This window comes from Pleurodeles waltl, chromosome 1_1 (assembly GCF_031143425.1).
Source record: "Pleurodeles waltl isolate 20211129_DDA chromosome 1_1, aPleWal1.hap1.20221129, whole genome shotgun sequence".
NCBI classification, from domain to species: domain Eukaryota; kingdom Metazoa; phylum Chordata; class Amphibia; order Caudata; family Salamandridae; genus Pleurodeles; species Pleurodeles waltl.
This window is the reverse complement of record NC_090436.1, coordinates 47,284,031-47,299,034: the sequence shown is the minus strand read 5'-3', so window position 1 is coordinate 47,299,034 and position 15,004 is coordinate 47,284,031. Positions and strand designations below refer to the sequence as shown.

At 46.9% G+C, this 15,004-nt stretch overlaps 1 pseudogene; it reads left to right on the top strand.

Annotated features, from left to right (window-relative positions):
• The window catches only part of LOC138260798 (zinc finger protein 271-like), a 236,718-nt pseudogene extending 222,185 nt beyond the window's left edge, over positions 1–14,533 (top strand).
• The last annotated feature ends 471 nt before the right edge of the window (positions 14,534–15,004 follow it).

Sequence of the window (15,004 nt, the reverse complement as noted above, 5' to 3'; positions counted from 1 at the left end):
TGTGTATTACTTACCTCTTAAGGGAGTATAGCCTCTATGGTATTTTTGGTATTTGTGTCACCAAAATAAAGTATCTTTATTTTTGTAACACTGAGTGTTTTCTTCCATGTGTGTGAGTACTGTGTGACTACAGTGATATTGCCTGAGCTTTGCATGTCTCTTAGATAAGCCTTGGTTGCTCATCCACAGCTACCTCTAGAGAGCCTGGCTTCTAGACACTGACTACACTACACTAATAAGGGATAATTTGACCTGGTATAAGGTGTAAGTACCATACGTACATACCACACACCAGGCCAGCATCATACACTGCGCAGTGCAGGAGTAGTGACTCTGCCCTGCTTGTATGTGAGCCTGGGAAGGGTTCAGTACAGGGATAGAGCTGTGCTGTGCAGTGTGAGTACATTCACCTGGTGTGTTTGTAACTTTGGGGAGTGCAGTACATGAGAGATGTAGTGCTATGCAGTATGTGTGTGAAGTAGTGGCGTAACAAAACTTGAGGGGGCCACTTGTGAAGTACATGGAAGGGCCACCCTCTGAACTCACTTAGGTGTCCTCAGGCCAGGGCTCTGTGCTGAGAGGGCCCTCTGGAGCTAGAGAGCCCCCACCCTGCAGGGGCTGCGCGGCCTTTGTTACTGCTATGTAGAACGCATGCACTAGGTGTGCGTGTTTACTTGCGAGGATTATAGTACATGCTGAGTGCAGAGTTGTGCAGAGTTGTGCAGCATGTGCATGGTAAAGGTGTGTGCTGGCTGTATGTGTGCCTGCAAGTGGCACAATAGAGAAAGGCTACATATAATGGGCAGTGTGCACATAGTGAAGGTGTGTGCTGAATGTATTTGTGCCTGTAGTGGCACAATACATGGGGGTCACAATGCTGGGCAGTGAGTGTGTTGTTTACATACCCTGAATGCAAGTGGGCTTGTAATGGTATATTATATGGAGGTACCTGGGTTCCATTTTGGGAAGCCCAGGCCTGCCTGATGAAGAGAGGGTAGAAGAATACTCCCAGACATATTTGTGTATTGCTGCATTCCTGTGAGCTGTTTGAGACTCGCTGGCAAAGGGAGAGACCCCTGACCTCTTTTGGCCGGAGTTCGCTCCCCTGCGCCGACAGCACCACCTTGCTGTAGCGCTCCTTCCTGACCCACACCCATGCGACCGTTCGCGTGTTCGAGGCCCCGCTCCACCTCCCGGGCGTCCAGTGTACGCTGGAAAGTCTCTACCATTCTATACACTGTGTCTCCGGTGTGTTTTCCACTGTTTTTTTCCTCCACTGTTTCCGTTGCTTTCTGGCTTTCTCTCCTTTCCCTCTAACCTCCGCTTCTAGTCTGTGCATTGTAATACCTGTATCCACTGTTTCCGTTGCTTTCTGTCTTTCTCTCCTTTCCCTCTATCCTCTGCTTCTAGTCTGTGCATTGTAATACCTGTATCCACTGTTTCCGTCGCTTTCTGGATTTCTCTCCTTTCCCTCAATCCTCTGCTTCTAGTCTGTGCTTTATAAGACCCGTATCCACTGTTTTTCCACGGTTTCCTGACCTCATCCACTTTCCCTCTGTTTCCACCTCCTCTCTACTAGCCTGTACATTCTTTATCGCTCTTTGCGCCTTTTTTCAATCCTTTTTTTCACGCTTTCTCTCACTCACCGTTTTACCTTTCCCTGGGCCATCTCGACCCTTGTGCGCTCCCCCGGGTCCTGCCTATTCCCCGCCGCTGCGTCCCTACGGCCCCACCCCCTCCCGCCCCATTCGCTCTCCCGCCCACACCCGCCTCCCAGCTGCCCCTTTATCCCACCTAAGCCCGTCTGAGACCGACCACGCCCAGTGCCATTCCCCCTGCCCCAACCAGCCAAACCCCCCCCAGAATACACTACCACCCCCACTCTCTCCTCTCCCTCAACCCTGGAGCTCGCCCCAACTGCTTACTCACCAGCCACACACACACAGAAGGCCCCTTCTCCTGCTGCACCTGCCTTTTCTCCTGCTCCACCACCATGCACCCCACACCAACTCCAAACACAACAGCCCCCACACAACTACCACCACACCCACAAACATACCCCACAACCCACACACTCCCCACACCAATACCACCCCTACCCACAGCAACACCACAAACACACCCACATACGCTACCTCACACCACAAAAACCACACCACCCCAACCACCTCAGCTGTCTGCTACTAAACACCCGTTCCCTACACAAACATGCCATAGAACTCTGAGACCTCATCACATCACATTCACCCGACATCATCTTCCTCACAGAAACATGGACATACCTCACATCCGAGCCAGACATAGCCATAGCCACCCCGGAGGGCTACAAACTCCAACGCAAAGACCGCCTCAACAAACCGGGAGGCGGCATCGCCATCCTCCACTGAGACACCATCAAGGTCTCCACCAACACCCTTGACACCCTCAACAACGCAGAACACATGCACTTCCTCATCCACATCAACAACACCACCACCCTCAGAGGAACACTCATATACAGACCCCCTGGACCACGCCCCCCCTTCTGCGACACCATCGCTGACACCATCAGCACGCATGCTCTCACCTCCACAGACTACATACTCCTCGGCAACTTTAACTTCCACCTGGAAAACCCCCAAGACCACAACTCCTCCTCCCTCCTGTACAACCTCACCAACCTGGGACTCAGACAATTGGTTACTGCCCCCACCCACTCGGCTAGACACACACTAGACGCCATTTTCACCGCAAGCCAACACGTCACCTACACCCACACCACCAAACTCCAATGGACAGACCACCATTGCGTCCACTTCTCCTACAACAAACCACCCACACACCACCACCAACACACCATCCCCTACTGCATGTGGGACAAGATCCCCACGGAACACCTGAACTCCCAACTGACTCAAACCCCCCCACCCAACACCACCGACCCCAACATCGCCGCTCACAACCTCAACAAATGGATCACCGCCTGTGCCCTCTTCCGCCCCTCAAAAAAAACATCACTACCCGCAATATCAAGAATGCCCCATGGTTCACCACTGAACTCCACGAGTCCAAACGCAAATGCTGCAAAGCAGAGAAAACCTGGAGACAAGAACCCTCCGCCACAAACTTCTCCGCCCTCAAATCCACCACACGCATCCACCACCAACTCATACTCACCACCAAAAGAGCACATTACAAGGAACGTATTGACAACAACTCCCAAAATAGCAAAGAACTCTTTACCATCATCAAGAGCTCGCCAAACCCAAAGCCAGCAACCAAGACCCCACCCACACACAAACCCTCTGCAACTCCCTCTCAAATTATTTTCACCGCAAAATCCAAGACATACACAACTGCTTCATACCACACACGCCTCCCACACACAACCCCCACCCACCTAACACAAACCGAACACACACAACCCACAACCTACTCACAACCTGGGCCCCCACCATCGACGAAGAAACTGAAAAGACTATGAACTCCATTCACTCTGGCTCCCCCTCCGACCCATGCTCCCACCGAATATACAACAAGGCCGGTCCCACCATAGCCCCTATACTCCGAGACATAATCAACAGCTCATTCGCAAGCACCACCTTCCCTGACCTTTGGAAACACGCGGAAGTCACCGCGCTCCTAAAAAAAAAACAATGCCAACCCAGACGACCTCCCTGGCCCCATCTCCCTCCTCCCTTTCCCAGCCAAAGTCACGGAAAAACTAGTCAGCTCACGCCTATCCTACTTCCTCGAGACAAATCACACACTCAACCCCTCCCAGTCTGGGTTCTGCAAGAACCCCAGCACGGAAACCGCTCTTGTCTTATCGCTTGCACCGACGAAATCAGATCCAGAATCGACATGGGCGAGATCGTAGCACTCATACTCCTCAACCTCTCTGCAGCCTTCGACACTGTCTGCCACCACACACTCCTTACACAACTCCACGATGCCGGGATCCGCCACCTAGCCCTGGACTGGCTCACCTCCTTCCTTACCAACAGAACCCAAAAAGTCTGCCTCCCACCCTTCCAATCCTCCGCCACCAAAATCACATGCGGAGTCCCACAAGGCTCCTCCCTCAGCCCCACCCTCTTTAACATCTACATGGCCCCACTAGCCAACATCCTTAAACCCCACGGCACCACCATCCTCTCATATGCGGATGACACGCAACTCATTTTTTCCCTCAACCGCAACCCCTCCACCGCCAAATCCATCCTACATGCTGCACTCCTTGACACCGCTGCTTGGATGACAGCTAACCACCTGAAACTTAACTCGAAGAAAACCAAAGTTATCATTTTTGGTCCTCACAAAAACACTTGGGACCCCTCTTGGTGGCCCACCACACTAGGCCCAGCACCCACCCCCGCAAACCACGCACGCAACCTCGGCATCATCATGGACCCCTCCCTCTCTATGACCCATCATATCAACACACTCACCTCCTCATGCTTCAACACACTCCGCACACTGAAGAAAACATTCAAATGGATCCCCACAGAGACCAGAAAGACAGTCACCCACGCTCTTATCAGCAGCAGGCTTGACTACGCCAACGCCCTCTACGCCAGAACCACACAAAAACTCAAAAGCAAACTATAACGAATCCAGAACTCAGCAGCACGACTCATCCTCGACCTACCCCGACATGAACACATCTCACCACACCTCAAATCCCTCCACTGGCTCCCCATAGACAAAAGGATCAACTTTAAGATCCTCACCCACGCGCACAAATCCCTCCACAACACCGGCCCAACCTACCTCAACGAGAGAGTGACCTTCCACACTCCCACCCCACCTCCGCTCCGCCGACCTCTCCCTCGCCTCAGTGCCCCACATCAAACACACCACCATGGGGGGCAGATCTTTCTCCTATCTGGCCCCCAAGGCCTGAAACTCCCTCCCCACCCATCTTCGCAAAACCCAAGACCTCCTACTCTTCAGAAAAAACCTTAAAACCTGGCTTTTCGAACAGTGATCTACCCTCCCCCCCTCCAGCGCCTTGAGACCCTAACCGATAAATCTCTTTGATTGATTGATTGATTGATTGAGAGAGAAAAAGAGACATTCTTCCCTGTACACTTCACAGATTGCTCTTTGATTCAGTGTGAGATCACAAGGAAGGAGCCTGGGCATATCTTAGGAAGGAGATGGGGCTGATAAGGGAAGCTTAAAGAGCAGAGCTGGGAGCCCACAATTAACCTTTTGATAAATAGATCACTGTGGCTGACATCCAGGTGTGAACTCTGGTCACTCCCATGGCCTGTGTTTTGGGTCTATCGGCTTCGAAGTCCGTTCTGCTGCAACATATAGCCTTTCAAGAGGAAGAGGAAGAAAAGTGTTTACTTCCAAAGAAGAAGTAAAGCCCCAACAAAAAACATCAAAGACCCAGACCCCAAATCACATTTGGTGTCTGGGAATGATTATAAGTGGGGGAGTTTAAGACCCCAAAAATTGTCATATGCCTTCAGCCAGACAGGCTGTGTTAGGAGGGGAAACTCTGCAAGACTTCTGCCTGTGACCAAGGCCTGTTGGGGCCACAGCCTGCTAGTCTACTTGCTGGGTAAGGGGAAATTACCCAGGGAGACCAAGACCACCTGCCCTTGAGCCTGCTTACTTGCCAAGACCAGTGTGGCTTGTGAAGGGAATGTTGGAGGGAATGAGATCCAGTGGGAGCGACGTTGAGTGGACTGCCAGTGCAAGGTGTACAGAGACAGCTGCTGCACTGATCATGTCATTGTCCCTGCGCAGATTCAAGTTGGCAACCCAAGTATACCAGGAGAGGGTGCTGTAAAGTTAGCTGTTGAAACATTGCTGTTTGGTGAAGGCAAGGTTGCAGTGGAAGATACTGCCTGTGGATGAGGGCCGAACCCTGTGTGAGTCTGTAGCAGCACCCTGTATGTCAGGAGGGGCTGCCGAAAATATTTATTCTGTGAGGAACGGGACATCAGCCTAAGAACTGTCAAGCTGCGATGACCTGTAGGTCATAAGGAGCAGGAAGGACTGCACCTGACCCAGTGGACTGAGTGAAGATTCCATGGGCACATCCCCACATCACCGGCCTCCAGATCAGGAGCATTGGAATCAACCACCCCCTTTGAACTTACTGCACAGAAACAACTCCGATTCCTGCCAGAGCTGACCTCATTTTGTTATACCAAAGAGCCCAGACAGGAACATCAGCTTGAAATGCATCAGAATCCAAATGAAATCTACCTTAGAAGATCTATAGAATCTAGTTTACATGACGTGCTGTGTAAGATACATTATTTTGAGGGCGATGGACAGATGTTATGTGTAGGAAAGTACCATCTTGCCTGGCATATTACCCCCATTTTTACTTGTGTGTCAGTTTGCTTCTGCCTGTCTCACTGGGATCCTGCTAGCCAGAACCCCAGTGCTCATAGTTTGTGGCTTAATTGTGTTTCCTGTGTGGTGCCTAACTGTGTCACTGAGGCTCTGCTAACCAGAACCTCAGTGCTTATGCTCTCTCTGCTTTTAAAAATGTCACTGCAGGCTAGTGACAATTTTTACCAATTCTAATTGGCACACTGGATCCCCCTTATAATTCCCTAGTATATGGTACCTAGGTACCCAGGGTATTGGGGTTCCAGGAGATCCCTATGGGCTGCAGCATTTCTTTTGCCACCCATAGGGAGCTCAGACAATTCTTACACAGGACTGCCACTGCAGCCTGAGTGAAATAACATCCACGTTATTTCACAGCCATTTTACACTGCACTTAAGTAACTTATAAGTCACCTATATGTCTAACCCTCACTTAGTGAAGGTTAGGTGCGAAGCTACTAAGTGTGAGGGCACCCTGGCACTAGCCAAGGTGCCCCCACATTGTTCAGGGCAATAATCCAGGACTTTGTGATTGCGGGGACACCATTACACATGTGAACTACATATAGGTCAATACCTATAAGTAGCTTCACAATGGTAAGTCCAAACATGGCCATGTAACATGTCTAAGATCGTGGAATTGTCCCCCCAAGCCAAATCTTGTATTGGGGTGCCAATCCCATGCATTCCCGGGGCTCCAGCATGGACCCTGGGTACTGCCAAACTAGCTCTCTGGTGTTTTCTCTGCAGCTACCGCTGCTGCCAACCCTCAGACAGGTTTCTGCCCTCCTGGGGTCTGGGCAGCCGAGTCCAAGGAAGGCAGAACAAAGGATTTCCTCTGAGAGAGGGTGTTACACCATCTCCCTTTGGAAATAGGTGTTGAGAGCTGGAGAGGAGTAGCCTCCCCCAGCCTCTGGAAATGCTTTGAAGGGCACAGATGGGGCTCTCCTTGCATAAGCCAGTCTACACCGGTTCAGGGATCCCCCAGCCCCTGCTCTGTCACAAAACTGGACAAAGGAAAGTGGAGTGACCACTCCCCTGTCCATCACCACCCCAGGGGTGGTGCCCAGAGCTCCTCTAGTGTGTCCAAGACCATTGCCATCTTGAATGCAGAGGTGTGAGGGCACAATGGAGGCCTCTAAATGGCCAGTGCCAGCAGGTGACATCAAAGACCCCTCCTGATAGGTGCTTACCTGACTAGGTGGCCAATCCTCCTCTGAGGGCTATTTAGGGTCTCTCCTGTAGGTTTCTCGTCAGATAACGAATGCAAGAGCTCACCACAGTTCCTCTGCATCTCCCTTTTCAACTTCTGCCAAGGATCGACCGCTGACTGCTCCAGGACGCCTGCAAAACCGCAACAAAGTAACAAGAAGACTACCAGCAACATTGTAGCGCCTAATCCTGCCGGCTTTCTCAACTGTTTCCTGGTGGTGCATGCTCTGAGGGCTGTCTGCCTTCACCCTGCACTAGAAGCCAAGAAGAAATCTCCTGTTGGTTGACAGAATCTTCCCCCTGCTAACGCAGGTACCAAACTTCTGCTTCACCGGTCCTCTGGGTCCCCTCTCATCTTGACGAGCGTGGTTCCTGGAACACAGGAGCTGGATCCAAGTGACCCCGACAGTCCAGTGGTCCATCTGTCCAAATTTGGTGGAGGTAAGTCCTTGCCGCCCCATGCCAGACAGTAATCCTGTGTACTGAGAACTGCAGCTGCTAGGGCTTCTGTGCACTTTTGCAAGGAATCCTTAGTGCACAGCACAGCCCAGGTCCCCAGCACTCCGTCCTGCATTGCTCAACTCGCTGACTTGACCACCGGCTTCGTGGGACCCTGCCTTTGTAGTGTTGAGACGACCGCCGTGCTCAGTTTTCTTAAACCCGTATTCAAGTTCTTCTGCAGGTGCTGCCTGCTTCTGCGTGGGCTCTCTGTGTTGCAGAGTGCCCCCTCTGTCTCCTCCTCCAAGGGGCGACCTCCTGGTCCTTCCTGGGCCCGGGCAGCACCCATTTTCTTCAGCCGCGACCTTTGCAGCTAGCAAGGCTTGTTTGCAGTCTTTCTGCGTGGTAACAACTCTGCATCCCCCAGCACGCCGTGGGACATCTTCTGTGCAAAGGAGAAGTTCCTGGCATCTTCCGCTTCTTCCACCCGGAGGCAGACATTTTGCACCTTCATCCAGGGTTTAGTGGGCTCCTGCCCACCCTGGACACTTTCGTGACACTTGGACTTGGTCCCCTTCCTTTACAGGTCCTCAGGTCCAGGAATCCGTCTTCAGTGCTTTGCAGTCAGTTGTGGTCTTTGCAGAATCTCCTATCACGACTTCAGTGTGTTTCTGGGGAAGTAGGGTAACTTTACTCCTACTTTTCAAGGCCTTGGGGTGGGCTATCTTGGATACCCTTAGTGTTTTCTTACACTCCCAGCAACCCTTCACACGCTACATTAGGCCTGGGGTCCCTAAGTGGTTCGCATTTCACTTTCTTAGTATATGGTTTGTGTTGCCCCTAGGCCTATTGTATCCTATTGTATTCTACAGTGTTTGCACTACTTTCCTAACTGTTTACTTACCTGATTTTGGTTTGTGTGTATATTTTGTGTATTTTACTTACCTCCTAATGGAGTATATCCTCTGAGGTATTTTTGGCACATTGTCACTAAAATAAAGTACCTTTATTTTTAGTAACTCTGAGTATTGTGATTCTTATGATATAGTGCTACATGATATAAGTGGTATAGTAGGAGCTTTGCATGTCTCCTAGTTCAGCCTAAGCTGCTTTGCTATAGCTACCTCTATCAGCCTAAGCTGCTAGAACACTACTAATCTGCTAGTAAGGGATAACTGGACCTGGTACAAGGTGTAAGTACCATCAGGTACCCACTATAAGCCAGGCCAGCCTCCTACATTGTGGCGATAGGAAACCCACCTCAACTAATGATAATGCTTCAATCTTCAAAGTTAGAGGAAACCAGATATGCTTGAACTAACCCCACGGAGGCTGGGAAAGTGGCAAAGCTAACTTAACAAAGAGCCAGGTAAAGATATGAGTTGGCACTTCAGGTGATCCAATGTGAACAGGAAAGCAATGGACATAAAGTGTGGCTGCAGTTACCTTTGTTATATTTTGCCTTTCCAGCAGCACATCCTGATCCAGCTCTGTTTCCACAATCTTGTCCACACGCATCTTACTAAAGCTCTATCTGTAGCATGTGGGTGCTCAGTGCTCACCCTTTCTTTACTAAGTTACTTTGTGATCACTGATAAATCACCTCCTTTCTTGAAGTAAGCAAGATGTGACGTGTTCAACCTAACTTTTAGTTAAATATTCTTTGTATGGTAAATATCCCTTGCTAAGTTTCAAAGATGGTAAAAAAGAAATCTACTTTGCAACCAGTTAAATATTGTGTATTCACATTCCATTCATTTCCATTTAACGCTTTTCAATCTCTTTACATCCAACAGGAAACAAGCCTTAAATGTATAAATTGATTATGAATAATAAACTGTCAGAAATAATGAGCACCAGTATTCAGGAAAATATCAGCTTCATCAGAGAAAGAGTAACCTGCACATAAACTGACAGATCCTGGATGAAGCGGTCAAGGGCAATTCAGTGGATGTAAGAGTCTGATCTGTGCACCTGCATGCCACAAGAGTAAGAAATGACCTCTAGAAAATTAAAGCAACAACACTGGTAAACGGCCTTCTGTATAAACCGGTGTCAACCACCAGCTTTGATCATGGGATTGGTATGATGTGCTTACTGCAGTGCTCGACTTCCTAAGTCCATTGCATGCTTTAGGTGTATTGTAAACTCTTTCTGGCCAAACCACAGCAACAAGAGAAAAAACACAACAGAGTGGAGACAAACAACTGAAGGATAAAGGAAAGAGGAGTGCTGCTGCCTAAAATACAGAGTACTAGCCAAGTTTGCACTAACCAGAAGGAAGATGAATTGTTACCTGCAATCATGAAAAAACATTATCTAATGTAAAGACACAGCCAGCCAAAAAGAAGTCTTAAACATATTACAAGTGTCACAAGTATTTAATTACCATTTTACTTTCTTTTTTAACCAGAAATCAAATGTCCAAAATACCACACACAAACAGGGAGTGTGAGAATAATACATGCTTTATCAGCCATGTTGGCCCATCAGGAAACACAGTCATGGGTTGTAGACAAATATATCCCGATCCAGAGGCACTTACCAAGAAAGAAGAAACATACACATGCAGTCAGATCTTTATTTTGTCATCAGAAGTAAAACACCGTTGGAAACCAAACACAGGGGAAAAACCATACAATTGCAGCGAATGTGTGAAAAGCTTTAGTCTGTTCTCACACCTCCAGAGACATCAGCGAACACACACTGGAGAAAAACCATACCATTGCAATGAATGTGGGAGAAGTTTTAGTCAGTCTTCAGTATTGAAGAATCATCAGCAAACACACACAGGAGAAAAGCCATTCACGTGCAATGACTGTGAGAAGAGCTTCAGTTTTGTATCAAACCTAAAACAGCATCAGCAAACACACTCTGGGGAGAAACCATATCAGTGCGGTAAATGTGGAAGTAGTTTTAGTCGATTATCACACCTACAGAGACATCAGCGAACACACACAGGGGAAAAAACATATAATTGCAGTCAATGTATAAGTAGTTTTAGTGACTATTCAACATTAAGGAATCATCAACGAACACACACAGGCGAAAAACCATTTAATTGCACTGAGTGTTTGAAGAGCTTTGGTCAATCAGCACTCCTAAAAGAGCATCAGCGAACACACACAGGGGAAAAACCATACAGATGCAGTGAATGTGTGAAGAGTTTTAGTCGATTACAAAACCTACGAAGACATCAGCGTGCACACACAGGGGAAAAACCATACAATTGCAGTGAATGTGGAAGTAGTTTTAGTGACTCTACATCATTAAGGAATCATCAACGAACACACACAGGGGAAAAACCATTCAAGTGCAGTGAATGTGTGAAGAGTTTTAGTCAATTTTCAAACCTGCAAAGACATCAGCGAACACATACTGGAGAAAAACCTTTCAAATGCACTGAATGTATGAAGAGTTTTAGTGATTCTTCCACCTTAAGGATTCATCAGCGAACACATACAGGTGAAAAACCTTTCAAATGCACTGAATGTGTGAAGAGGTTTAGTCATTCTTCAGCATTAAGGATTCATCAGCGAACACACACAGGGGAAAAGCCTTTCATGTGCAGTGAATGTGTTAGGAGCTTTAGTCAGTTATCAGATCTCCAAAGACATCAACAGACACACACTGGGGGGGAAGCTATGAAATTGTAGTAAATGTGGAAATACTTTTAGTGCCTCTTCAGCATTAAGTAACCATCAACAAAGACACATGGGGAAAAACATACAATTGCAATAAAGAGCTCTAGTCATTTATCAACACTACAGAGATGTCAGAAAACGCACACATTCGAAAGGTAATTGAAATGCTCTGAATGTGTGAAGAGCATTTGTGGATTATCAGTCCTACAGCGCTATAAGCAAAAATTCACTGCTGTGTAACACACATAGAAATAATCTTTAAAATGCAGCAAATTTGGTAGGAATTTATATCCATAAACAATAATACTGATCCGTCTGTGAACATACAAAGGGGCAGAATGTGCAGTTATTGTGAAAGGAAGGAATATAAGAAATTATAAAAATATAATTGTGGAGGGTTCAAATACCAGATGATAAGAGTAGCAGAAAGAATAACTAAAAAGTGCCTATTCTCATCGATTGCTCATTCTGTACACTTAGCAAAAAGATATGATATACCTGGAAACAAATTAGGAGACTAGTAAAATTATGTGACCTGTAACTTTCTAATGTGTGAGAATTAATGGAAAACGAAAACTGAGAAATCACTTTGGAGGAAACCAAATCATGGGAAACCAATTTTGAGAAAAGTAAATTTTAATGAAATACACAAAAAATGAGTGGAGTTTAGGACTGCTGTGAGAATTTTGAGTTCAGAGATGGGTGATGAGGGGTGTTTAGGGATCAGGAATAATTGGGGTTCAGGCATAGAAAGGGGGCTTTTAGGTTTCAGAGATGGGTGGAGAGTATGGATGATGAGTAGTTGTAGCATTCATGGAGGAGTGCTCTGGTGGTGTGTGATGTATTTTTAGGTTCCAGGGATGGATGTGTGTAAGGGTGTTGAGGAGTTTTAAGATTCGTCCATTGGGGATTCTAGGGCTTGTTATAGTTTTTAAGGTTGAAGTATGGGTAGTGGCTGGGGTGATGAAGAGTTTTTAGGGTTCAGGATGGGGTTGAGTTTAGGGTGGTGAGGGGTTTTAAGAATTCATGGATGAGTGGAGTTTAGATGTATAAAGGGTTTTTTAAGGTTCAGAGGTGACACTTTTAGGGTGATGAGTTCTTAAAGGACATGAATGGCTGGTGCTTAAGGGATGGTGAGGGTTGTTTAGGGTTCCGGGATGGATGGAGCTTGGGTGTGCTGAGGTGTTTTAAGGGTATGGGATGGGTGGGGTTTAGGCATATAAAGGGGCTTTTAGGGTACAGCAATGGGTGGCGTTAGGGGTAGTGAGTGATTTTATGTTTCAGGGATGGCGGAATTTTGGGGTAAAAATGGCTTTTAGTGCTTCAGGGATGAGTGTAGCTTGAGTGTGGTGTGGGATTTTAGGGGACAGGGATTGATGGTGTTTATGGGTTGTGATGGGTCAGTGAATTAACAGCATACAAAGTAATTGTTTGACAGTGTAAAATATATAAATATTGTCCCCTGAAGTAAAGCACTGAAATAAGTATCTCGGAGAAAACTGTTTCTCAAATTAAGACCTGCAACCAATGCATTTACAAATAAAGAAATAAGCATTCACAAGCCATTTTCGATCCAAAATACATTCTATGAATTGGTTGCTACGAAAAGGTAAATGCCATTCATTCTGAAAAATTCCATTTAACAGTTTAGATGAAATGGTTTCACAGTATTCGTATTCCATGAAATTGTTTTTCTATGAAATCACATACAACCGTTACCTTCTTGGTTAATGCTTGCTGTGTATGACTTTTACCTCCCAAGCCCAGACTCAGGAGAAGTAATGTTTGTTTTCATCATCACATGCGTCTATGAATTGCACCTACCATACCATACTTTCTCAGAAGTGCCCAACATGAAGCTGGATCGTTGGGAGGTTTACCGACTCACTACTGACTATGTAAATTATTTGTGTTTAATTCATTATATGTAAATATATTTTATGCGTTTCTTAGCATACAGCTAAATCCTAAGAGAAGGAGCTATTGAATTGTGGCATTAGAGGGTACATTCTTCATTGTGTGACTGCTTTCACTAGGGACCCTGGAATTGGTGGCATTAGATGGGTCCAGTCTTGATAGCGTGACTGCTGTCAGCAGGGTTTGTAGCACAGGTGGCATTAGATTTGTCTAGTCATGATAGTGTGACTGCTGTGAGCAGGGAGTCAAGCACAGGTGGCATTAGAGGGGTCCAGTTTCGATAGTGGGCCTTCTGTCATCAGGAAGCCTGGCACAGGTGTCATTAGAGGGGTCTAGTCTTAGTTTCAATAGTGTGACTGCTGTCAGCAGGGAGTTTGGCACAGGTGTTATTAGAGGGGTCTAGTCTCAATAGCCTGACTGCTGTCAGCAGGGAGTCTGGCACAGGTGGCATTAGAGGGTCCAGCCTCGGTAGTGTGAATGTTGCCAGCAGGGAGTCTGGCACAAGTGGCATTAGAGGGGTCTAGCCTCAACAGCATGACTGCCCTCAGAAGGGATCGTCTTTGGGTGCATTCTGGAATGACAAGATTGTCTTTGCTTGCCATGGTACTAGCTCGCTTGTGATGATGGAGAGAGAGAGGTGCTAGTAGTAATATTGAAACTTGAGCTTCACAACAGATTTGGGAATTTAATTCAGTCATTTTTACCCAATTAAACCATGGTTTATTTAGGAAGGCTAAAAATATGCCTATTTCCTGGCACTCTAATAACCCATAGAAATGAGACTGAATTTTGAACACTTGAAAGCATTCTGCCACAAGAGGGATTTAAATATATATTTGTAAAATACAAAAATGATTTTATTTTGTAATTGTTTTAATTTTCTCATATAGCACTACTCTATCTATTTGGTGTTAGAAGTGGTTACACCTATGACAGCAGTACCCGTGATGCAGGCCTCAAAAAATTAAACAAATATTACCAGACCTGCAGGTCTTGTGACTTTAATGATCTTTTCAACCTAACTGTAATACTCTTGATCCATAAACTGCTCTCACATTGTGTGATCCAAGGTAAATATTTTATTTCGTGGAATCTTTTTTTTCTTCATTATCACATATGAAGGCACCTTCAAATATGTGAGTTCAGGACGTGTGCTGTTAAAACTCTTTGCTTTGATCTAATAGAGTAAACATTTACTTCACGTATAATAATAATCTAGCCCACATATAGGCCCTCATTACAACCCTGGCGGATGGTGCAATGCCTGCGGTAGGACCGCAAACAGGCTGGTGGTAATTACGGCCCCATTATGACATTGGCGGTTTGACACATGCCAAACCGCCAATGTCCCACACCGTCTGCCACAGCGGTATCGACCGCCAGGCTGGAGACAGCGGTCTCCAGCCTGACGGCCGTCACTAGTCTGCCTGCGGGATCATGATCCCACATACCAC